This window comes from Macaca nemestrina, chromosome 1 (assembly GCF_043159975.1).
Source record: "Macaca nemestrina isolate mMacNem1 chromosome 1, mMacNem.hap1, whole genome shotgun sequence".
Lineage (NCBI taxonomy): Eukaryota > Metazoa > Chordata > Mammalia > Primates > Cercopithecidae > Macaca > Macaca nemestrina.
Genome location: NC_092125.1, coordinates 215565807 through 215590479, shown reverse-complemented (window position 1 = coordinate 215590479; position 24673 = coordinate 215565807). Strand labels below are relative to the sequence as shown.

The 24673-nt window shown below is 48.1% G+C and overlaps 1 long non-coding RNA gene across 1 annotated transcript; it reads right to left on the bottom strand.

Moving 5' to 3' along the window:
• Positions 1 to 6054: 6054 nt before the first annotated feature.
• LOC139356914 (uncharacterized) lies at positions 6055 to 23583 on the bottom strand. Its single transcript, XR_011609444.1, has 4 exons — positions 23497 to 23583; positions 19404 to 19620; positions 16471 to 16616; positions 6055 to 6517 (listed from the first exon to the last, which is right to left on the bottom strand). It is a non-coding gene; the product is annotated as an uncharacterized lncRNA (long non-coding RNA).
• Positions 23584 to 24673: the final 1090 nt, after the last annotated feature.

The window sequence follows — 24673 nt, the reverse complement described above, 5'->3', positions numbered from 1 at the left end:
GGGGCCCAGTAGATGCTAATTGTTTTTCTTCTCTACATCCAGTGGGCATTCTGGGGTGGGTGGCTGACCATTACCCAGGTCAGGACACTGGGAACTGCTGCCAAAGCCTCTTGCCCAAGATCAACGGGAAAGAACTGACTTACAAACTCACAATCCCTCATCCGTCTCTACTTCCCCCCAACTGAGATTGGTCCATGCATCCCGAGTAATTCCCCCACGACTCCGGATCTCCTGAAACTTGTCTGCAACTCTCTGTGCAAGTCACGAAGTATTGCTGTCGACAGATTCCTCTTCAAAGGGACCTCGAGTTGAAGAGCAGCTTCTTCCTTTGCTGAAAGTCTTTGAAATCCAGACCTTGGTAAGCAGAGTGATTAGGCAAGATGGCCTTGACAGGTTCCTTCCAACCCAAGGGTCTGAGATTCTCTTCCCACTCCTTCATCACATGCTCTGAGAGGTAAAGTGGGCTGAGCTGGGCTGGTGCAAGCTGTTGCCACAACCTGGGATGCCCACCTCCCTCCTGTGTGCCCTCCAAGCACACAAGCAACTCCTCTTCTAGAAGCCCTCCTAGCCTCAGCACTCTCCTTCCAGACTGGCCGGAACCCTCTCCCCCAACCCTATTCTGTATCCTTCTTAGTAGTGTAACTGCCTTGCAAATGACTGTCACCCCTCTGGATGCTGGGCTCCTTGAGGGCACAGATTGAGTCTTGTTCATCTTCATATTCCACCCAAGGCAGGGTCTGATGCAGGGCACTTGCTCAAGAGATGTTTGCTGAATTAATTAATCCCACTTGCCCCCAGAGATAAAGTCTCATCAATGAGGTTAGGCTTAGTTGTGACTCCCTTAGAAGGAACTAGCATGCACAGGTGTATAATCTCTGTACTAGGCATCCTGCTAAACCTTTTTATTACCCCTTTTTAGTTCCCAAAAGTACTCTAGGAGGTAGACGTTATTATCCCCATTTTACAAATGAAGAAACTGAGGCCAAGAGAACTTAATTGACTTACCAAACAAGTGACCGAGTGGCAACTCAGTCCCTGGCTGTGGCCCAAAGATTGGGCTTCTGTTTTACATTTATTTCTTTATTTTGAGACACAGCCTGGCTCTGTCACCCAGGCTGGACTGCAGTGTGCCATCATAGCTCACTGCGCCTCAACCTCTTGGTCTCAAGTGATCCTCTCCCCTCGGTCTCCTGAGTAGCTGGGACTACAGGTGCACAACACCAAGCCCAGCTGAATTTTGTTTTGGGTAGCGATGGGGTCTCACTATGTTGCCCAGGCTGGCCTCAAACTCCTTGGTTTCAGTGATCCTCCCACCTCGACCTCCCAAAGTGCCGGAAGCCACATTACAGGTGTGAGCCACCATGCCCAGTCAGATTGGCCTTTTCCACACTTTCTCTGTCACCACCCTGTCAGAGGGTTAGAAGCTGTCTCCAAAAATTTCTTAATTATTTCCCTTTGAAGACATGCTATGGTCTAAAAATATATCTATTTTTTAACAACTTTATTGAGGCATAACTGGCATACCATAAAATTTGTGTAAGTGTACAATTCAATGACTTTTTAGTAAATTTTACAGAGGTTTAGCAATCACTACAATCTAATTTTAGACGATTTCCATCAACCTAAAGAGAAACCTTGTGCCTATTAGCAGTCACTGTCTGTTCCCACTCCCAGCCCCAGGCAAGCACTAATCTACTTTCTGCTCAATAAATTTGCCTGTTTTTTTTTTTTTTGACTTTTCATATAAAAACAGAAATAGCATAGAGCCTTTTGTATCTGGGTTTTTTTTTCTCACTTAAATATTGGACACTTGGGTTGTTGCCACTTTGGGGCTATTAAAATATTGATGCTGCTGTGAATGGTCACATACAAATCTTTGAGTAAGCTTAAGTTTTCATTTCTTTCTTTTTTTTCTTTTTCTTTGAGATGGAGTTTTGTTCTTGTTGCCCAGGCTGGAGTGCAATGGAGGGATCTCAGCTCACCGCACCCTCCACCTCCCAGGTTAAAGTGGTTCTCCTGCCTCAGCCTCCCGAGTAGCTGCGATTACAGGCGCCCAGCATGCCCAGCTAATTTTGTATTTTTAGTAGAGATGGGGTTTCTCCATGTTGGTCAGGCTGGTCTCGAACTCCCGACCTCAGGTGATCCGCCCGCCTCAGCCTCCCAAAGTGCTGGGATTACAGGTGTGATCCACTGCACCCAGTCAAGTTTTCATTTCTTATGGCTGGAACCCGAAGATTACAATTGCTGTGTAATATGAAATTATGCTTAACTTTTAAGAAACAAACTATTTCCAAAGTGGCTGCACCATGGTCCATTCCCATCAGCAGTGTGTGAGGGTTCCAACCCCTCCTCGTCCTCACCAATACTTGGGATGGTCTTTTTGTTTTATTATAGTCATTCTAATGGATGTGAAGAGTATTTCATTGTAGTCTTAATTTGACCTTCTGTCATGACTAATGATGTTGAGCATTTTTTCATGTGTTTATTGACCATTTGAATATCTTCTGTGGTGAAATATCTATTATAATTTTTTGCCAATTTTTGTTTTTTGAGGCAGGGTCTCACTCTGTTGCTAAGGCTGGAGGGCAGTGGCATGATTAGAGGTCACTGCAGCCTCGACCTTCCAGACTCAAGTGATCCTCCCACCTTGGCCTCCCGAGTTGCTGGGACTACGGGTGTAAATCCCTATGCCCAGCTAATTGTTGTATTTTTTGTAGATCAGGGTCTGTCCATGTTGCCCAGGCTGGTCTCAAACTCCTGGGCTCAAACGATCCTCTTTCCTCGGCCTCCCAAAGTGCTGGGATTACAGGTATAAGCCACCACACCCGATCCCTTTTTGCCCATTTTTAATTGAGTTATTTGTCTTTGTGTTGTTGAGTCATAAGAGCATATTTCTCCTCAAGCCACATTATCATAATTGCTTTTGGGAGAAGACAAGAGGAGCTTATTTGGTGGGAAAAGAGATCCAAGCATAAATCTTGGTTTTGCCACTTTCAGGGTCTGGGGTTTCCAACAAGTACCTTAAGGACTTGCCAAGAAAGGGACAGCGTTGCTACTCACTCCCTGGCTGTGACTTCTGCCATCTCTGCTGTTTCTGTCTTCTCTGCTTACAGAGTAATGATAATAACACTCTCTTGAAGGGCTGTGGTATACATCGATTGCAATCATGCAAATAAAGCATCAGGCACACAGCAGGTCCTCATCTTTTATTTACTCAGCAAGTAGGTATTGAGCCCCGTGTTGTGCTGGGCATGACTGCTGGAGTTGGGTAGACTGAGGGAACAAGGCAAACAGTCAAGCCCCTGCCCTCATAGAGCTTACATCCTAGAAAGGGAAACAAGACAATACACAAACAACAAAGTAAATGTATGATATTACATCAGGAAGTGATAAGTACAAAATAAAGCAAGATGAGGGGATGGAGTGTGGCCAGGAGTGGCATGGAGCCCCCTTGGATAAGGTGGTTAGAATATATTAGTTAGAATACAGGTTTGTCTGAATGTAACAATGGTCCAGAACAAGGGCTTACACGAAATAGAAGTTTCTTCTTTCTCACTTATCACCAGGACTGGCTTGACGGCTCCACTTCTCAAGGTTACTCAGGCACCCTGGTTCCTTCTAGAGTGTGGTTCTGACTCCCCTAGAGCTCAGTCCACCTCCATGCCACTTCGTCCACACCGCACAACGCAAGAGGGAGGAAGCCAGGAGGAGAGGCACACACTCTCTCTTCTGGAAGTGCCTGGAAGTTGCGCACATGCCTTGCCCTCATATGCTATTGGCCAGCACTTAGTCACATGACTACATCTCACTGCAAGGGAGACTGGGAAATATACTCTTTATTCTGGTGCCCAGCCAGTCATCCAGCTAAAACTCAGGGGGTCTATCACCTAGAACTAAGAGGGAGAAGATATTTAAGGATATCAACTGTCTCTGCTATGGGTGGTCAGGGAAGATTCCTCAGAGTAGACAGATGAGCAAAAACCCAAGTGAAGTGAAGAGGGGAGCCATGCACGATTCTGGGGGAAGAGCATTCCACAGCAGAGGAAACAGTGGCTCCAATGTTCCTGAGTCAGGAAGAAGTGTGGAGTGTTGCAGGGAAAGCCAAGCTCAGTGCAACCCATGTCCCCCATGAGGTTGAGCAGGTGTTGAGGCATTGATTGAATTACTGTGTTGCTGATGACTCTGGGTCAAGTCTTGCAGTGTTTCTCCAGCCCCTGCCTGGACATGTGCACACAGGCATATGCACTCGCACACATACCCTGGCCTCTTTCCTCTGCTGGTTCTTCCTCTCACACTGGGAGCCCAGCAGGGGGTTCAGCCTGTCAGGCTAAAATAGCCACAACTCTATCATCTTCAAAGGAACGGTATACTTTTCCATTAGTGGCGCACAGACATCCAGAACTGCTTTTTGCACAGCGGGAGATTCTCTCCGAGCCGTCGGTTTAGCCTGCAGCTCTTGGTCCTATCAGCATTCCTATGCAGAAGGAGGCTGTGGCATTCCCCGACCTTTCTGATGGGGCCTTGGGGATCGGGGGGCCCTCCTAGGGCACATTACATGGCATGGTGCCTTGTACACTGGATATGTACAATAAAAGCAGCTCGGAGTTCAGTGAATCTTCCCCAGATACCTGCTTTGCCTGAAAGTCTCCTTTCTGCCTAGAAGTCCTCCTTCCCTTCAGGGATTGCATATCCTGGTAGTTTAGAGCAAGGGCCCTAGATCAAGACTGCCTGGGTTCAAATCCCAGCCTGACTCCTTACCAGCTTTGTGTCACTGGGCAAAAACCTTAATTCCATGTTTCTTCATCTTAATTCCACACGTTTCCATTTCTTCATCTGTTAGACTGACGATCTTAAGAATACGCAGCACAAGAGATTCTAGTGATGATTAAGTGCTTGGGTTGCTGCCTGGCACATATATTAAGTGTTGAATGATAGTACTATTACGCTGATGAACTCTTTTTCTGAGACTGATCCTGACAGAACCCCCTCTCTGCCTCTGTACAAACCACACAGCGTGTGTGTTCATGTCTCCCTTTATTCATCATTCTACTTCAGGGCTTTTCGTGACCTACTTAAACTTTGGTTTGCCTTCTGTCCTCAGCTTTTTCCACACTCCCTCTTTCTTTCTCTTCTCCAGCCACTCTGGCTCTCCTTTCTGCAGAAGTTATACTCCTACAGCAGGGCCTTTGCACATCCCTCTAAGTGGGAAGCTCTCTGTCTGAGAATAAGATATCTCATTTATAAAAATGACAGATATTTGTTAAGCTCTGACTTGCACTTGGTGTTTGATGCTAAATATATACATCTTCCATGTGTTCACTTGTGGATTCCTCACGACAATCCTAATGAGATAGACGCGATTATTGCTGACTGTAGTGGAGGCTGTGGTGTTTCACGCTCCCACCCTCCCCCGTCAAAGTTAGATAACCCCCTTCAGGGCCAAGACGCCCATCCCTTCAGCTGTCAGGAATGTTGCTAGCTCACAGCTGAGTCTCTCCCCAGGCTTCCCTTCAGCTTGGAAAGATCCTACCCTAAAGGCTACATCCTTTCCTCCAGGAAGCCCATCTCTAATGACCAGTCCGATCAGGAGCACTGCTTCAGTTTGGGATAAGGCTGCAGGGCCACCCTACCGTCATGGCCCTCTGGGAGGCAGGCTGAGGCTTCTGTTAAGGCAGAGTCATAGTTCAATTCCTCCTTCTGTCCAGTTCTAGGTCCTTCACTCCCCTGACAGCTTGATCCAAAAGGCATTTCCCTGTAAACTCTTTGCTTTCTAAAGGAATCCAATCTAGGAAATTGATGCCTCATGAAATTTAAGTAATCAGGCCAATGTGCCCAGTGGCACAAACTTAGAAAGTGGCAGAGCCAGAATTTGATCTCGGGTCATCTGGCCTCAGAGGCAAAACACTAATCCACTGCACCAACAGCCTCCTTCCCTCCTTCCTCTCTGTCATGACATCAAAAAACCCCCCCTCAGGACACTTCCCTCAAGTGTGTTAATATCCCACGAAGGTCTGTCTACCCCAGACTGTGAGCTCCATGCAGGCTGGACTGAAACCCATTTTGCCACAGCATCCCTGGTGCCCAGCATGTGATGTGCAATGCATATTTATTGAATGAATGAATGAATGAATCTCTCTGCTACATTTGTGATTTCCAAGAGCAAAGACTGTCTTTATCTCTGTGTCCCCAGTGCTCCACGAAGTGTCTTGCAAGGGAAGTCATCAATGTGCCCACTGAGTGGAAACTAACCTGTCTTTCTGGCACGTTTACCAGCCTGTGCCCACTCACACATACGTGTGACCGGCCATTTCCCTAGTACCCAGGTATGTTTATGTCTCTACCTTGTTCATTCTGTTCACTCTTCCTAGAATTCCCTTCTGCTTTCTCCATCTGCTGGAAACCTCTTCACATCCTTCAAGGCCGTGGATAAGCAAGTCCTCTTCAATCCTCTCCTCCTGGGCAGATTTTGGCCTCTGTCCTTTGCACCCCACGGCATGTTTGTATTACTGGTTGCGCCCTACAAAACAGTAGTGTAGCTTATTTCCTGCTAAACCATGGGCCCCCTGAGAGCAGGAGTCATGTCATATTCATTTCTACACCCCCAACCTGGAGGCCTGGCACCATGGGTTCTCAGAGCATGTGTAAGATGCAAGAGATGAATGAATGAACAATGTTACTGGCTAACCCTTCTGAGCGCTACGCGGGATCAGGCACACTTTTAAGGTATTAACACAGAGAATTCTCAGGAGGCAGGTACTGTTCTTGGTCCCATTCTACAAAGGAGAAAACAGAGGCACAGGAATGTCTAGCAATTTATCAATGTATGAGAGAAGAATTCTCCCAACTTGAGGGGCTGCTGTGGGTATGAGTGTTGCCATCCTGAATGGCCTAGAGATTTGAGAGGAGCTGGAAGACACTAGTGTTGTTCTTCCTCTTCTCTCTCTGCAGGTCATGCTCTGTTCAGAGCAGCGAGGAGAGTCCCTGCCAACCAGGAGCATCCCACCCCAGGAGCGGCCCTGCAGAACAACACCTCTCTCGGATGTTTCTCAGGTTGAGACTCCAGTGGCCTCCCGGCTGCTGGCACCAGAGCCTGCCTTTGTTTGTGGCGATAAGCAAATTCCTGAAGTGTGCAGCGGGAGCAGCTTGCTCTTGGGTGGTGATTTGGAGCTGGCCGAAAGGCAGGGAAGGATTCCCAGGGAACGTGGCCCTTCTGGGACACCCAAGCAGCAGCTCACGTTCTGTCCTTGTGGAGGTGCCGAGGCCGGGAAAGTTCACCAGAGCATCCATGCCCGGATGATTCACAGGCCCAGGTGTTCAGGGACAAGGCCCTGCAGGCCAGGTTTTCAGAGTCTAAGCGGCTTCGGGGGAATCTATGTTTTCTGCTGAATGATATGGGGTGAGAGGGGACCAGAACTTGGAGAGCGATTATGGAAACGGGATTCAGGAATTGGGATCGCCAAGATGAGTCTCTGCTTCCTAGAAATATGAGCTTGACATCCTACAGAATGGGAGAAAGTGTTTGCAATATACCCATCTGACAAAGGGCTAATATCCAGAATCTACAAAGAACTCAAACAAATTTACAAGAAAAAACAAACAACCCTATCAAAGGATATGAACAGACACTTCTCAAAAGATGACATTTATGCAGCCAACAGACATATGAAAAAATGCTCATCATCACTGGTCATCAGAGAAATGCAAATCCAAACCACAATGAGATATCATCTCAATCCAGTTAGAATGGCAATAATTAAAAAGTCAGGAAATAACAGATGCTGGAGAGGATGTGGATAAATAGGAACACTTTTACACTGTTGGTGGGGTGTAAATTAGTTCAGCCATTGTGGAAGACAGTGTGGCGATTCCTCAAGGATCTACAACTAGAAACAGCATTTGACCCAGCAATCCCATTACTGAGTATACACCCAAAGGATTATAAATCATGCTGCTATAAAGACACATGCACACGTATGTTTATTGCAGCACTATTCACAATAGCAAAGACTTGGAACCAACCCAGATGTCCATCAATGATAGATTGGATTAAGAAAATGTGGCACATATACACCATGGAATACTATGCAGCCATAAAAAAGATGAGTTCATGTCCTTTGCAGGTACATGGATGAAGCTGGAAGCCATCATTCTAAGCAAACTATCACAAGAACAGAAAACCAAACACCTCATGCTCTCACTCAGAAATGGGAGTCGAACAATGAGAACACATGGACACAGGGTGGAGAACATCACACCCCGGGGTCTGTTGGGGGGTAGGGGGCTGGGGGAGGGATAGCATTAGGAAAAATACCTAATGTAAATGATAAGTTGATGGGTGCAGCAAACTAACAGGGCACATGTATACCTGTGTAACAAACCTGCACATTGTGCACATGTATCCCAGAATTTAAAGTAAAATAAAAAAAGAAAGAAAAGAAACGTGAGCCTGGGACAAAGCGGTAGAGTAAGCTAGGAGAAACAAAGTGTGAGCAGCTTCTCCTGCACCGCCATTGACCCTCAGGCTCCACGGGAACACTTCCACTTTCCTGTGCCAGGCCCAGAGGCAAGCTCCTCCTCAGATAGGGTGCCACGCAAGGGAGCAGTGACAGAGTCTGGGGCCTCAGCTGGGCCCAAGTTCCTGCCCAGTCACTTTTGCTCAACACCCCCGTGTGAGCTTCTGATTGCTACTGCTCCACATTACCGTGGGCTTGGTGACTCAAAACAACACTCTCTTACAGTTAGTTCTGGAAATCGGACGTCTGACGTGGCTCTCACTGGGCTAAAATCAAAGTGCCAGTAGGGCTGGGTTCCATTCTAGAGGCTTGTAGGGAGAACCCATTTTCTGCCATTTTTTCCAGTTTGTTGTGGCTGCCGGCATCCCTGGGATCCTGGCCCCATCCTCTGTCTTCAGAGCCAGCAATGGCCGGCTGAGTCCGTCTCACATCTCATTACTCGGATAGACTCTCCTGCCCCTCCTTCCACTTTTAAGGACTCCTGTGGTCACACTGAGCCCCGCCAAACAACCCAGGACAGCCTGCCTGTTTTAAGGTCAATCAGAAACCTGTTTCCCACCTGAAGCCTTCATTCCCCTTTTCTGTGTAGGTGGACACAGTGTAGTTTCCGGGCATTAAGACGTGAACATCATCCTGGCTAACCCGGTGAAACCCCGTCTCTACTAAAAAAAATACAAAAAACTAGCCGGGCGAGATGGTGGGCGCCTGTAGTCCCAGCTACTCGGGAGGCTGAGGCAGGAGAATGGCGTAAACCCGGAAGGCGGAGCTTGCAGTGAGCTGAGATCCGGCCACTGCACTCCAGCCCGGGCGACAGAGCCAGACTCCGTCTCAAAAAAAAAAAAAAAAAAAAAAAAAAAAAAAAAAAGACGTGAACATCTTTGCAGGGTCGTTACTCTGCTACCTCACCCCTCACCCCAAATCCAGTGACTATTCTAGGGACACCTCCTGTGTCCCAGGGACCTTCACACAACCTTCTCACTTCCTCCTCCCAACCACCCTGGCAGGTCGGGGATATTACACCAGACCATGTGTGATTTTCAGGGGCTCTGAGCACTTTTGCCTTGATCCATTAAAAATAAATAAATACATACATAAATACAAAAATAAATAAATAAAAATAAAAAGTGCTCAGGGTCTCTGAGCACTTTTGCCTTGATTCATAAAAAGAATTCTATTTTCTTACAGTGGTATAAACAAATATAATCTAGGTTGGATTATATTATTTTTTAGTTTCTGATTTGGAAAAGAAATTAAGACATTTCATTGGCCCCTAAAAGTGCCTCAGCCCCCAATCATGTGCCCGCTGTGGTCAATGTTGGCCCTGGGAAGAGGCAATGTGACTGGCCCAGGCCAGCAAGAGGCAGAACTAGGGCCATTCCCAGGGCCTCCGCCACTAGGACAGAGCTCACCTCACCAGCCACCTGCTAATCTTCAGCAGCAAAACAACTCTTGGCAGAATCAGACTCAGTCGTGGGGACACTGGAGGTCATTTGGCCCAAGTCCCTTATTTTACAGATGAGGATCTAAGTGCTCAGAGATGGCAAACTGCACTCTTAGGGACACACAGCGAGTCAATACTGTAGCCAGGACCAGTACCTGGTCTCCTGATTGTCCATCTAGCACTCTTCCCTGCCCTCAGCTCCTCCCCGCTGCTCTGCACACACACACACACACACACACACACACACACGCACACACACCCTTCTCCCTGTCATATGCGTGTAGCGTCAATATTAACTTTGGTAACAGCTGTGTTGACTGTTCTCTACACCTGAGCTATTTAGGATCTACCCAGTGCACTCATTTTACAGGGGAAACTGCGGCTGGAATAGCAATGGCCTAAGCCAAAGCCACTCAGTAGGTACAAGGAAAGTCAGGGCCTAGCCCAGTTCTCCCAACTCCCAATCCTCTGCTGCTTCTGGCTCTGCCGCACCCTTGCCCACGCAGGTGTTCTGTGCAGCCGATCACAGATGTCAGCACCAGCCTCCCTTTTACTTCACCAGCCGATGGAGGCAGAAGATTTTGCAACTGGAAGGTTCTGGAAGAGCAGTTTCCACGTCCTCCCTGTCCAGACTTAGCACGATGGCTGCCTCAGATTCAGATCTGGAGCAAGAAAAGCCAGTTCCAGAAGACTGCTCTGGGGCTACTTGGGGTCACCTTCCAGCCTTGACTTTAACCCTGCCATGGGGAGAGGCAGTGGCTGGGTGCCCAGGCTGGGTGAAGGGTTACTGGGCAGAGCCTGAGGTTCAGGCCTTGCACTGCAGAGGAGTGGTGGCCCTCCCCTAGGTACTTCTGGTTTTTACTGTATGTCATTTAGCCCCTCTGAGCCTCATTTTTCCCACCTAGGAGTAATAATATCTACTTGTCCAGGCACAGTGGCTCATGCCTGTAAGCCCAGCATTTTGGGAGGCTAAGGTGGGAGGATCGCTTGAGGCCAGGAGTTCGAGATCAGCCTGAGCAACACAGTGAGACCTCATTTTTACCAAAAAAAAAAAAAAAAAAAAAAAGTAGAAAGAAAGAAGGAAGGAAGGAAGGGAAAGAAAGAAAAAGAAGAAAGAAAGAAAGAAAGAAAGAAAGAAAGAAAGAAAGAAAGAAAGAAAGAGAGAGAGAGAGAGAAAGAAAGAAAGAAAGAAAGAAAGAAAGAAAGAAAGAAAGAAAGAAAGAAAGAAAGAAAGAAAGAAAGAAAGAAAGAAAGAAAGAAAGAAAGAAAGAAAAAAGAAGGGAAGAAAGAAGGGAAGAAAGAAAAAAAGCCAGGCATCGTAGTGCACACCTGTGGTCCCAGTTACTCAGAGGATAAGGCAGGAGGATTGTTTGAGCCCAGGAGTTCTAGTCTGCAGTGAGCCATGATCATACCACCACTGCAGTATGGGTAATAGAGTGAGACCCTGTTTCTAAATAATAGTAATAATAATAACAATACCTCTCAGGGTTGTTGAGCATTAAATGAGGTGCTTAGCACAGTGCATGGCACATAGTGAAGGTGAAATAAATGTTAATGACAATTTTCATTGTTAGAATTAATAGTGATTAGTTACAGGACATGAAGTAGCCGATGCTTGAACTGTCTCCAGAAGACCAAGAGGAACCGATGGCCTAGGAAAGGAATAGCACAGCCTCTTAGAGGAATGGTGTAGGAGCAGAAGCCAAGGCCAGAGGGGAAGCAGAGGATGGGACACTGACTAGAGAACCCCCACATGGCCTCCAGCACCACAGAGCAGGCCTCGATGGGGCCTCAAGGCGACAGAATCTTAGGTCTCCACCCACTGTCCTCTGCAGCTTCCCATTGGTGGAACACACGTTCAGGATCTTGCATCATGGGAGAGAAATTTCCAATTCCCTACCCATTTTACAGATGGGGAAACTGAGACCCAGACAACAGGACTCACTCATCCAAAAACACAATGATTTCATGACAGTGCTGGGACCCAAACCCTGGGTCCCCTGAGTTTTGAAGGAAATGATTGTTCACTTTGTTTTTGGAGATTTCAAGTCTTCAAATCATTCAGCTTTCCTAAGAACAGTTTTTCTTTTCTTTTTATTTCTAAGCCTTATCTGACATCTAACTCAACACAACCCACTTGACCCTGTAGCCCTGAGAACAGCTTTAAGAAAGAATGTTGTTCCCCTCCCTGTGTCCCAGGGAAAAGAGCTAATGCCTGCTGGGCTTGATACCTAGGTGATGGGTTGATAGGTGCAGCAAACCACTATGACACACGTTTACCTGTGCAGCAAACCTGCACATCCTGCACATGTCCCCCAGAACTTAAAAAAATAATATTTTTTTAAATAAAGAGTGGATTGCTCAGCTCAGAGACTGCAGCCAGCTCCACTCCAATGGACAGCCCCTACTCCAGCCACATCACTTACCTTCCAGCAAATGCAGCTGCTCATTCCTACCTTAGAGCCTTTGCTGGAGCTGTCCTCCCTTCCAGAAATCCAGAGATTCCGTCCTCAGGAATCTCTCTGCAAAGCCATGTCCCCTCCCTCCAGATGTAGCCCCAGCACCTCCTCTGTCCCCTCCACCTTCCAGCCCTCCCTGATGGATCTTGGCCCTGATGACACCAGCTTGTAGCCTCTCGGAAATTAAACGAAGGAATCTCTTTCTGTACTGCATTTATTTGCTCTTGTTGACAAGGCAATTTTTAAAGCGTCTCTCAGTCTATTCTCATTTATCCATTTATTTACTCAACAAATGTTTATTGGACACCAAGTGGAAGCCAGACCCTGTCACACACACTGCCTGCCCTCACGCCTGTCACCTCCCTCCCCTGCAGAGGGCAGCCACTGAGAAGGGAATGATGCAGGAATCTCACTGCAGCTGGGTCCAGGAGCTCTGCCTTTGTCTCAGGGTGTCTTCCCAGCCAACAACCTTGCAAGGTTAAGAAAGGTTCTCTCCCATCATCACAGATGCTACCCAGAGATGAGGACTGTGGTTTCAGAACCATCTTGAGTTCCCTACTGGGTGGCAGCAGGGCTCAGTGGACAGCATGTGGGCTCTGGAGTCAGACAGACCTGCTTCAAATCCCAGCTCTGCCACCTCCAAGCTGAGGAACTTGGACAAGGTCACTTCCCAATTGGGCCTCAGTTTCTCCTTTGTGAAACAGCACTGGGGCCTCCCAAATCATCAGTTTACTTTCGGCTTGGGGTCGCAGCCGAGGGGAGGCTCCAGCCTACAAGCACATGGGGGAGTGAGGACAGTTTGCAGAGAGCAGGAGCCTGAAGCTGACTTTTCAGTCCTATTTATTTAGAGATGGAGTCTCGCTCTGTTGCCCAAGCTGGAGTGCAGTGGCATGATCTCAGCTCACTGCAACCTCCGCTTCCCAGGTTCAAGCAATCCTCCTGCCTCAACCTCCCGAGTAGCTGGGATTACAGGTGCATGCCACCATGCCTGGCTAATTTTCATATTTTTAGTAGAGCCGGGGTGTCACCATACTTGTCAGGCTGGTCTTGAACTCCTGACCTCAGGTGATCCACCCGCCTCCACCTCCCAAAGTGCTGGGATTACAGACACGAGCCACCATGCCCAGCCTTCAGTCCCCTTTATGCTGACTGTAGGGTAAGTCACCTCTGTTGTCCCACCTTTGATGTGAGAAAGTTGGACCAGGACTCTCCAAGGCCTATCTCAGCTCTGAGAAGCTCTGATTACTGGAAAAGCAAGCCAGCTGCCCAGAAAGAGTGGAAGCCCAGGCTCTGCCCTGAAACACTTGTGCTTCACCTCTCCTCTAGGCTCTCAGGCAGTAGTGTGTTAGTCCGTTTTGTGTTGCTGCAAAGGAATACCTGAGGCTGAGTAATTCATAACGAAAAGAGGTTTATTAGGTTCACAGTTCTGCAGGGTGTACAAGCATGGCACCAGCATCTGCTCAGCTTCTGGTGAGGCCTCAGGAAGCTTCCAATCATGGCAGTAGGTGAAATGGGTGCAGGCGTGTCATGTGGCAAGAGACAGAGCAAAGAGAGAGGTAGGAGGTGCCAGGCTCTTTTTTACACAATCAGATCTCTAGTGAACGAATAGAAAAAGAACTCACCCATTAACACCAAGCCATTCACGAGGGATCAACCCCTGTGATTCAAACACCTCCCACTAGGCCCCCTTGCAACACTGGAGGTCACATTTCAACATGAGATTTGGAGGGGACACAACATCCAAGCATTATCAGTGATGGAAATGGAAACATGGCACCTCCAAAGGTGGAGAATAAAATAAGCAGCCTTCACCCATTGCCAGCTAGACAGATGTGACTAAAACCATGTGAAAAACAGCCCTGCCTCCTTCCAGCACAGTGCCCAGAGCCAGAGTGCAGAGCTCGGGCATGATCTTGCATGATGGAACCGGGGAAATCAGAACTCGGAATACACACCACAGAAAAGAATCACGCTCCTGCAGGATGGAGGGACAAAATAATGGGGTTACACCTGGGGGACACAGACAATGAAACACACAGCTTAAGCTCCTCTCTTTCCAAACCAGAACTGTTCACTCTGTCACTTCCTCCTGGTTCTTGGTGACTGCTGATGAGGGGAGTGACTGAACTGGCATTATCTGGAATGTTCCAATCAAAGGAAGTCCTTCCCGGATTCTTATCTCCATCTTTCTTGTCTTAAACCCTACAATTCACTGAATCTCCATGTTGTTCCATCCCACTGGAAATTTCTGGCCACTTTACCACCTCATTCCCTTTCTAGTGCTTAGAGCTCTGCCTGCATGTAGACCTATGCATTGTGGTCACCAGCCCCAGAGCCCTTGCACCCGGTGGACTCTGCTTCCACTGCCTTTTCCCCACCTTGTCTCCTGGCCAAGTTCCTCAACTCAGCTCTAAGATCCTTCCCCCAAAGCCCTAGTTCTTTCCTCCTTGTTTCCACAGCGCCATCCGTCATGGCTCATTATGATTTGCTCTGATGTTGTCCCCCCAGCTAGACTGTGAGTTTCTGGAGGGCTGGGAGTGGGCCTGATAAGGCAGAGGGGAGGGTTCCACTGCAGATCTGAGGCTCGGCCTGACAGTTGGGTGAGTTTGAGCCTCTTGGAACCTCAGTGTTCCCATCTGCAAAGTGGGAACTATCACTTCTACCCAGTGGAATGTATATTAGTCCAGGAAATCAACACTAGCTTCTGCAACCAACAAACCCTGAAATCTCAGTGGCTTAACCCAATACCAGTTTATTGTCACAATTGCTGGTGAACTGCGTGGCCCTGGTCCATCTGGAACATGTGGCCTCCAAGATCACCACGGCAGGGAGAGAGAGGAGGAGGCAACACACTGGTTCTTTACTTCCTGGATTCAGAAGCAGCTGGGCCCTTCTGCTTGCCCTTCCTAGGCAGTAATTTAACCACATGCCACCCTTGCAACTTCAGGGGAGACTGGAGAATATAGTTTTATTGGGTGCCCAAGAAAAGGAAACTCAACCAGGGCTTAGTGAACACATAGCCTGTCTCCACCACAGATTTGTTATAAAGATGAAATGACAAGGAACATGGCGTTCCTAACTGAGTGCCCCTCACATAGTAAATGCTCAACAAAGCTGCTAGTTCTCCATGTGTTTCTTCATCCCCAGGCCCAGGCTCTAAGGAATCTGACCCCTAACAGAGGTCGTGTGAATGCTGGGTGCTGCCCTCCAGTCCTGGGCCCACGCTTACCTGGCTGTCTCACCCTGCAGCCTCCCCTCCCTCCTCCAGCTCTCTCCAGCCCTGGCTGGGGCAGCTCTCACCACCTTTTGCACCTGGGTGGCTGTCTCTTTTCGGAGCATTGATTTGCAATCGGCCAGCGCAGCTCTAATGGGTCTGCAAGGCCCCTGGCTGTGCTGTGTTAGCTCCATTTAGAGGCTCAGGGCTGTGGAACACAAACCTGCCCTGCCTCTCTGGAGCCAGCACTGGCCCTGGAGTCTCTGGGAGAGGCAAGAGTCAGATCAGTGCCAGGGCTCCTTACCCAGCAATGCCCACTCTTACGCCCTCCCACAGCCTCTCTCTGCTGGCTTGGGCAGAGAGCTGGGAGCCGCAGCCACACTCAGCCAGGCTCTCAGCCCATCTGGGGCCCCCTCCCCACTGAGGGTAGAGAGTAGAGGGTCTCTGCTTCTCTCCCTGTTGGGGGTCTCTTGAAAAGAGCACAGGACACAGGGGCCTAAAGGACAGTGTGGTCCTCACTGCACCTTAAGTCATTCCATCATCACTACAGCTTAGATCAAAGTAAGTCTTATTGGGCCCATTTTACAGATAAAGAAATCGAGGCTTGCAGATTGCAAAGCAATGTTTTCTAAACACATTTGGCCAGACAACCCACCCACTTTTTTTTCTGCATGGAGTAAACCCAAAGCACCCACTTCAAAGCATGCCAGTCATGGTGACCCATTTCTCACCCACAGCAGATCCAACACATGCTTCCCAGCATGTTCCCTCCTTTGGCTCAGGAGTTTTGAACCAGGACCCCAAAGGCCTGGGGCCTTCCATCATTCGCATGAGAAATATTACCTGAATGTGCATCTTTTCAGCAGGGTCCATCATTTCCAGTAGATCCTCAGAGGAGCCTGGGACCCGGCATAAGTGAAGAGCCCTTGCCCCAGCTTGAGCCCCTGTAGACAAGGCCCAGTTTTGATCTGGGGTTTTGCAAAAGTGACCTGAATGGCAGAGATTCAGGGAAGAGCTCCATGAGAGTGGGTGAAATGGCCCATGTTACAGCAGGGACGAGGGGACAGTAAATGGATGAGCTTGGCTGGAGCAGAACGGGTGTTTGGAAACAGTGACAAATGAGGCTGGGGCATCGAGGGGACCTCGGAGAATGGGCCAAGGCATTCAGATTTGATTGGAGAGACCACGGGGAGCCAGTGGCCATCCTGGAGCCAGTAAGTGGCAGCTTGGGAATCAGGTTTGCAGGAAAGGCCAGCAGGAGTGTAGAGGAGTAATGTGCTATGAGGAAGGGGCTCCATGGGCAACTGGATCCAGGGAGATTCCTGCTGCTTTAGGGGCACAAGCAGGGCTGGCGACTGTCAGGAGTATTGCAAAGGATGCCCTGGGAAGACAGCCCGGCTGGGAGCAAGGTCCTTGGATCTGAAGGCTCCTGGTTTGAATCCCAGGTCAGCTGTTTCCTAACTGCAACTTTAGGCAAGTAACTTATCCTGTCCTCTGTGCCTGGGTTTCTTCCTTATAAAACAAGGATAACTGTGCCTGCTTGGTGGTTGTGAACATTCACTTAAATGAGAGAAAATGCACCTGAAGAAGCCCTTAGCTAACAGCAAGGCACATTCATCAGCACTCAACAACAGTAGGGTCTATTATGACCTCTCAATCCATCCTGTAAACACTTACCAAATCCCTGCTAGGCACCAGGTGCCCTCCTGGGCATCCTAGCATGTTTGCTGACCATAACTCAATGAGACGGATGGCATCTTGCCTACTTGACAGATAAGGAAACTGAGGCACAGATAAGTTTTTTTTTCATAATCAGTAGTGACATCTGTTAGGTTTGATCCAGAAGCTCAAATGTTAAGAGGTCAGTGACAAAGGTCTGACCTCTCTCTGACCCAGGGTGAGAGAAAGCATGCTCTTAATGATGTTCAAGGTCATACAATTGATTGATCTTTGGGACTGTGGGTGAATGGGGTGCTGATCCAGGCACTGGCAGCATCTCACAAACTGTAACATGCCCAAGAATCACCAGGGATGGGATGCATGTAAAGATTCTGACCTTTTGAGGCTGGGGCAGGTATAAAGACCCTGCAAGCTAACCGGCTCCTAAGTGATGCTTCTTTTTTCTTTTCCTTTTTTCTTTTTCTTTTTTTTCTTTTCTTTCTTTTTTTTTTTTTTTTTTTTTTTTGAGACAAAGTCTCGCTGTGTCACCCAGGCTGGAATGCAATGGCACAATCTCAGCTCACTGCAACCTCCGCCTCCCGGGTTCAAGCGATTCTCCTGCCACAGCCTCCTGAGCAGCTGGGATTACAGGCATAGGCCACTATGTCCAGCTAATTTTTGTATTAGTAGAGATGAGGTTTCAGTATGTTGGCCAGGCTGGTCTCAAACTCCTGACCTCAAGTGATCTGCCCGCCTCGGCCTCCCAAAGTGCTGGGATTGCAGGCGTGAGCCACCATGCCTGGCCAGTGACACTTTTTTGAGTAGCAAGGATTTCCAAAGAATGGATTTGGGGTCCACACACTTGACTCTGAACAAGAGACTGAGCCTCAATTTCCTCATCTGTAGAATGGGTACATCTTATCAATCTTGCAGGGCTGCTGTGAAGATTAAAGGAGATGATGTCTGCAGCCTTAGCTCTTAGTATATACTGGCCAGCATTTACGATTAGTAAATATCAGTAAATGGTAATTAGTAAATTAGTAAATACTAACTAGTAAATAGTAATTAGTAAGTAGTAAATTAGTAATTAGTAAAGTAGTAATTAGTAGTTAGTAAATAGTATTAGTAATTAGTAAATACTGGCCCGTATTTACAAATAGTAAGTTAGTATTACTAATTGCTAGTACTAATTTACTATCACTAATTACTAAATAACAAGTTAATTATTAGTAAATACTGGCCGGTATTTATTAGTTACTATTAGTATTAGTGAATACTAATATTGGGGTATTGCAAAGGAGGAGAGAGAAGAAGAATACTAAAACAATTTAGAAATAGGAATTTGCTATTAGTAAATACTGGCCCGCATTTACTAATATTAGTAATTAGTACTTATTATTATTCATATTTGTGTTACTATTACTATTGGCTCTGAGCGCTCTGTGAAAGTCTGTCTCAGTATGCAGGGAGACAGAAGGTCATTCCCACATGTTCAAACTTCAGGATGTTCCCTTTGCTCTGCAACTCCTTCCACCCCAGGAGAAAAAAAAATCAGGATGCATTCTGCCATCTCCAACAGCACCCACGAATCGTTTCACATTCAATTTCCCCATCAAATTCACAGGCACGAAGCTCATGCTATTATTCCATTTCCTAATGATCTGTGTGGTGGCAATCGTAAGTAGGACATTTCTTCATGCCCTTGGCACTCCGAAATCTTTGAAACTCCATTTCTAAGCCAGACTCCCTTCCTGGCAGCTGCAGTATGCCTCTCCCCCTCCAAAATCCTGACACCACCTGCCCCTGGTTTCTGCTTATCCAGAACATAAAGGAGCAAGAGAAACGTGTCTCTCTGGGGAACAACACTGGTTCTCCCTTGGGTTCCAAGGAGGTGCACTTCGGCAGCAGGCAGCAGGGCAAGCTGGATGGAAGTAGGTTCCAAGGTCAAAGAGAAAACTGTGTGAGCACCCCCTGCATGCCATTCACAGGCTGTGAGCTTGGGCGAGGAGGTCACCTGGCCTCCAGGAAGCCTCAGTGTCCTCTTCTGTAAGATGGGGAGATAGCCACACAGGATGGCAGAATCAAAGTGTCTGGTCAAGTGCCGTGCCCTTAATTACCGTGACAGCTATTTGTTGAGGTTGTATGAATGGATGGTGTGATGAGATCCCCTGGAATGAGCTGCTATCCAGTCTCAGCAGGCGGTATTCCTCATGGACGGTCCACTGCTGTACCGGTTTGGCCTCACCTTTGCAGCCTCAGAATCCCGACTGAGTTAACATCATCAGAGTAGCTACTCCTGCACCAGTGTCTCCCTAAACAGAACAAAACAGGGGCCTGGGGGAGGCAGAGGCGGAGAGCTATTCAATACATTCACCACCATGTAATGCGTGAGACTGACTTAACTGAATAAGGCAGTGTTTGGAGGACCCTTGCAATGCCAAGCATTGGCTTCTAGTTCATAAGTAGTGGGGAGGTCTGAAGGGGTCCTGGGGGAGTGCCAGCCAGGCTGCTGGGGTTGGGGCAGTGCCTATTTACCAACCGGAATGGAAACTTTTCAGCATTTTAACAACCAGTATGGATGGTGCACCACACCCTAGCTGGGGCTGCAGCACTGGGATGTGAACAAACCCCAAGACATGTCCAGGAGAGTTTATCAAGAGAGACCCCCTGTGTGAGTGATAAAGACTACACCTAATCCCAGCACTTTGGGAGGCCAAGATGGGTGGATCACCTGAGGCCAGGAGTTCAAGACCAGCCTGGCCAATATGATGAAGCCCCATCTCTACTAAAAATACAAAAAATTACTGAGTGTGGTGGCACCTGCCTGTAATCCCAGCTACTCGGGAGGCTGAGGCAGGAGAATCACTTGAACCCGGGAGGCGGAGGTTGCAATGAGCCCAGATCATGCAACTGCACTCCATCCTGGGCAACAGAGCAAGACTCTGTCTCAAAAAAAAAAAAAAAAAAAAAACAAGGTCTATACCACATACTTACTGAGCACCTTTTGGATGAGTAGGAATTAATCTTTTACCTCCTCCTCCAACACCCAGACCCAGCCAGGTGCCCTGTATTCTAGTCACAGCTAGACTGGATTCTCTGTCTCTCTCTCTCTCTCTCTGTCTCTCTCTCTCTCTCTCTCTCTGTCTCTCTCTCTCTGTCTCTCTCTCTCTCTCTCTCTCAGCCTCAGCCTCCCCATTGGTCAAACCAGAATTCAGTTATCACTGAACCCTCCTGGACTCAAAAGGTGAGATGTGTGGGTATGCGTGTGGGTGTGGATAGGTACTTGTACTTGTGTACATGTGTACATGGGTGCATGTGTGTATATGTGTGTAAAAGGCCACACACCTCTCTCTCTGACATCTTCACCCCTCAGGACCTACCTCTCCTCTCCGCAGGTGCTCACACCCATGTCCTCTCAGCCTCTTGCCCTCCACTCAAGGCCTTACCTGACACACCTACCTGGAGTCTGACTTCACCTTGGAAAACACAGCCCCTTAGAACAAGCTGACTGGCGAGGGGACTGGCACGATGGAACACAAAGCTAATCACACAGAGATGGGCCTCTTTATTTGCATGGCACGCATTTGTCTCTGACTGTTTTATCCACCCCCTGAGCCAACTGAGGAGTTCTCAATTTATCCTGCCCGCGCAGAGAGACCAGATTGGCGGCAGGCACGCACGTTCACAGAAGCCCAATATAGACTTCCAATTATCTTTTAATTTCGTTCCTGTCTTTATTTGTTCATTTCACTTTTTCCAAACAGGGACTTAAAAAAAAAAAAAAAAAAAAAAAAGCTGTAATTTATGGAGTTTGAAGTCAACTAGCAGGAGCGTCATGTTCACCTGCCGGATGGAACGAGGCCTCAGGGTAGAGACGAAAGCTCACGTCCCAGCTGCCCTGCAAGGAAGACGTCTGCCTGTCAGGGACCACAAAGTTCCTGTTCTTGTCTGTTCTTCTGTCTCTCTGTATTATCTATATTTTCATCTCTCTCTCTTTTTTTTTTTTTTGAGACAAGGTCTTGCTCTGTTGCCCAGGTGAAAGTGTGATGGTGCAATCAAGGCTTACTGCAGCCTTGACCTCCTAGGCTCAAGCGATCCTCCCGCCTCAGCCTCCCGAGTAGCTGGGACTACAGGCATATGCCACTGTGCTCGGCTAATTTTTTAAATGTTTTTATAGAGATGGGGTCTTACTCTGTTGCACAGGCTGGTCTTGAACTCCTGGGCTCAAGGGATCCTCCCACTTCAGCATCCCAAAGTACTCGGATTACAGGCATGAGCCACCACACCCAGCCTATTTTCCTATTTTCCATATCCTTCATGTTTCACATCTAGGGCCTCTCTGACCAGGAGAGACTGCCCCTCCCAGGGTGAGCTAGTTCCTAGAAATAGCGAGTGGCTTACCTGAGTGTGTATCACTCACATGCAAACCAACCAATCCAGAGCCCATATCCCCCAACCACCTCCTTCATCAGATTCCCAAGGTCTCTCATACTCTGGTCCAGTATTCCCCACCTCTAATCAACCCAGGCCCAGGTACCAGACAACTAAAGACAGCCAGCCCTGAGCCTGCTGAAAGTATTCCAACTAGCCAATCTGAATCCTGCTTACCCTGCCTCTGTCTCTCCTTCCTGCAAAAACCATCATAAAGCCTCACTCACCCACGCTTCTGCCTCACTCCCTCTTGCTTTGATTGACCCAGTGCTTCCCAACATGGTCCTGCCTGGTGCCGTGTGCCCCCTTCTCTTGGGACCAGCGAGTAAAAAACCACCTTTCAGTGGCAGTCACCTCCTGATCTGTGGGCCTCGCCAGACCTGAATAATAATGCAACCTACATTTTTACACACTGTCAGATGGCTGTGTTCACCGAGAACTAGAATGCAGGGCAGACAGCAGGAAGCCTCATTTAATGAAGGCATCTTCTATGCTCAGCTGTTTCACAGGCATTACTTCTGCCCTCAAACAAGGGAAGGTCACAGGAAGTGCCAAGCCAGGGATCAAATCGGGGACATCTGGCCCTGCCCCTCACCCTGCACCCAGCCCCAAGCTCCAACCTGGAGGTCTCCAGGCTTTGTTGTTCTCACATTTCCCCGTGCTATTTCCTCCATTCCCAACACATCAAATGCCATCTCCACACTGTCTCATCCTAGCCTGGTGCGGGGACTCCTGTTCCAAACTCCCATGGAAGCTTCCCCAAACCAGCATCCGCACCCCCACCATCTCCCCGCCTGGTGTCTCCTAGACCACAGTCTTCATGGGCACAGGAGCCAAGGCGGTCTCCTTAACCTATGACATCCCAACACATGGCCTGGTACATGGTAGGTATCTTGTAAATGTTTTTTGAATCAGTAAATCAATCAGTCTGTGCCTCTTCCTTTCTTTATCAATATCCAATTCCACACACTTCTTTCTGGAATCCTTTTTCCTGACCTCTCTTCTGATAAACCACCTCATTCATCTCTCCTCTGTGATGTATGGCAGCTCGATCATATCTCAGGCTTATGCCCTGTCTTCTGGACCAGCTCGATCATATCTCAGGCTTATGCCCTGTCTTCTGGACCAGGGACATACTAAGTTCCCCTGGGGCTTGGACTGTCTTCTGCTCCCAGTGGTCCTCCTACCTCCCCACACCCCAAGGCTGGTTCGGGCACATCCAGTGCCTAGGAGCTTTTCAAATGGAAATGCTGATTGTTTGACTTGAGGAGGTTAAGCTGAAGCCACAGAGAGAGGGCTCTGGGAAACAACCGAGCATTTATCAGGTGGAAAGCAGCAGTCAGAGGGGCTGAGACGCTTCTAACTTGGTAGCATCTGAGAGGACAATGCGAGGTCACATCTCACCAAGGGGGCATTTCATATGTCTCCCCTTCTTCAAGGATGAAGACATATGACATATGACAGCCACCAGTGGGACAGGCTGAGGACACCTGACTTCCTAAGAGGTCACATCTGCTAGATGAAGTCAGGTTTGTAAAACTCTGGACTCTGCAAACAAGGTTTTGAGGCCCCATTTACAAGACAGTTGACATAATCTTGGAGGTCCAGTTACCCTTGCTGTCAGATGGGGATAACAATCATGTCTCTCCCCAAATGGGCTGTGAGCGTGAGATGGGATGAGCTTCATACCCCTACCAATGGAATGGTAGCCTGGCCCCTCATCAGCCTCAACAAAGCATTTTTTACCCCTGGAAAAATCATTTGTATTGCCCCACATACCTCATTCTCTAGGTTCTAGATGAAGACAATGGGCTGTGCAGCAAGAAACGTTATAAATCAGGATTTGTCACTCTCAGTCCATTGGCATTGTCTTGGGGGCAATGATAATAACTACCTCTCCAGATTACTGGGAAAATTAAATAATTTTACTTATACAAAGCACCCAGGACTTCATTCCCATTCTGTTACCCACCTTGAGTATGTAACCAAGAGGAACTGATTATGTAACTTGAAAGGAATTGCTCACCCACCACCCAAGAATGAACAGGAATTTTCAGCAGACAAGTAGAAAAGCTAACTTATTTTTAATTCCTAGACTCACTGAAAGCTCCCGAGATGATTGTTAAAAATGGAGGTTTCCTGGGACCCACCCAGCCCACTGAATCAGGACATCTAGAAGGTAGAGCTTAGAAATTCGCATCCCTGGCTTGGCGTGGTGGCTGATATCTGTAATCCCAGCACTTTGGGACGCCAAGGAGGGTGGATAACCTGAGGTCAGGAGTTCGAAACCAGCCTAACTAACATGGTAAAACCCCATCTCTGCTGAAAATACAAAAATTAGCCAGGTGTGGTGGTATGCACCTGTAGTCCCAGCTACTCGGGAGGCTGAGACAGGAGAATTGCTTGAACTGGGAGGCAGAAGCTATAACAAGCCAAGATCGTGCCACTGCACTCTAGCCTAGGCAACAGAGTGAGACTTTGTCTCAAAAACAACAACAACAACAACAACAACAAAAAACCAGCCTGGTCAACATGGTGAAATCCCGTCTCCACTAAAAATACAAAAATTAGCTGGGAGTGGTAGTGCATGCCTGTAATCCCACCTACACAGGAGGCTGAGGCAGGAGAATCATTTGAACCCTGGAGGCAGAGGTTGCAGTAAGCCAAGATGGTGCCATTGCACTCCAGCCTGGGCGACACTCTGTCTCTGAAAAGAAAGAGAAAAAGAAAGAAAGGGAGAAAGGGAGAGAGAGAGAGTAAGTTAAAAAGGAGGGAAGGAAGGTAAGAAGGAAGGAAGGAAGGAAGGAAGGAAGGAAGGAAGGAAGGAAGGAAGGAAGGAAGGAAGGAAGGAAGGAAGGAAGGAAAGGAGGGAGGGAGGGAGGGAGGGAGGGAGGAAGGGAGGAAGGAAGGAAGGAAGGAAGGAAATGAGGGAGGGAAGGAGGGAGGGAGGGAGGGA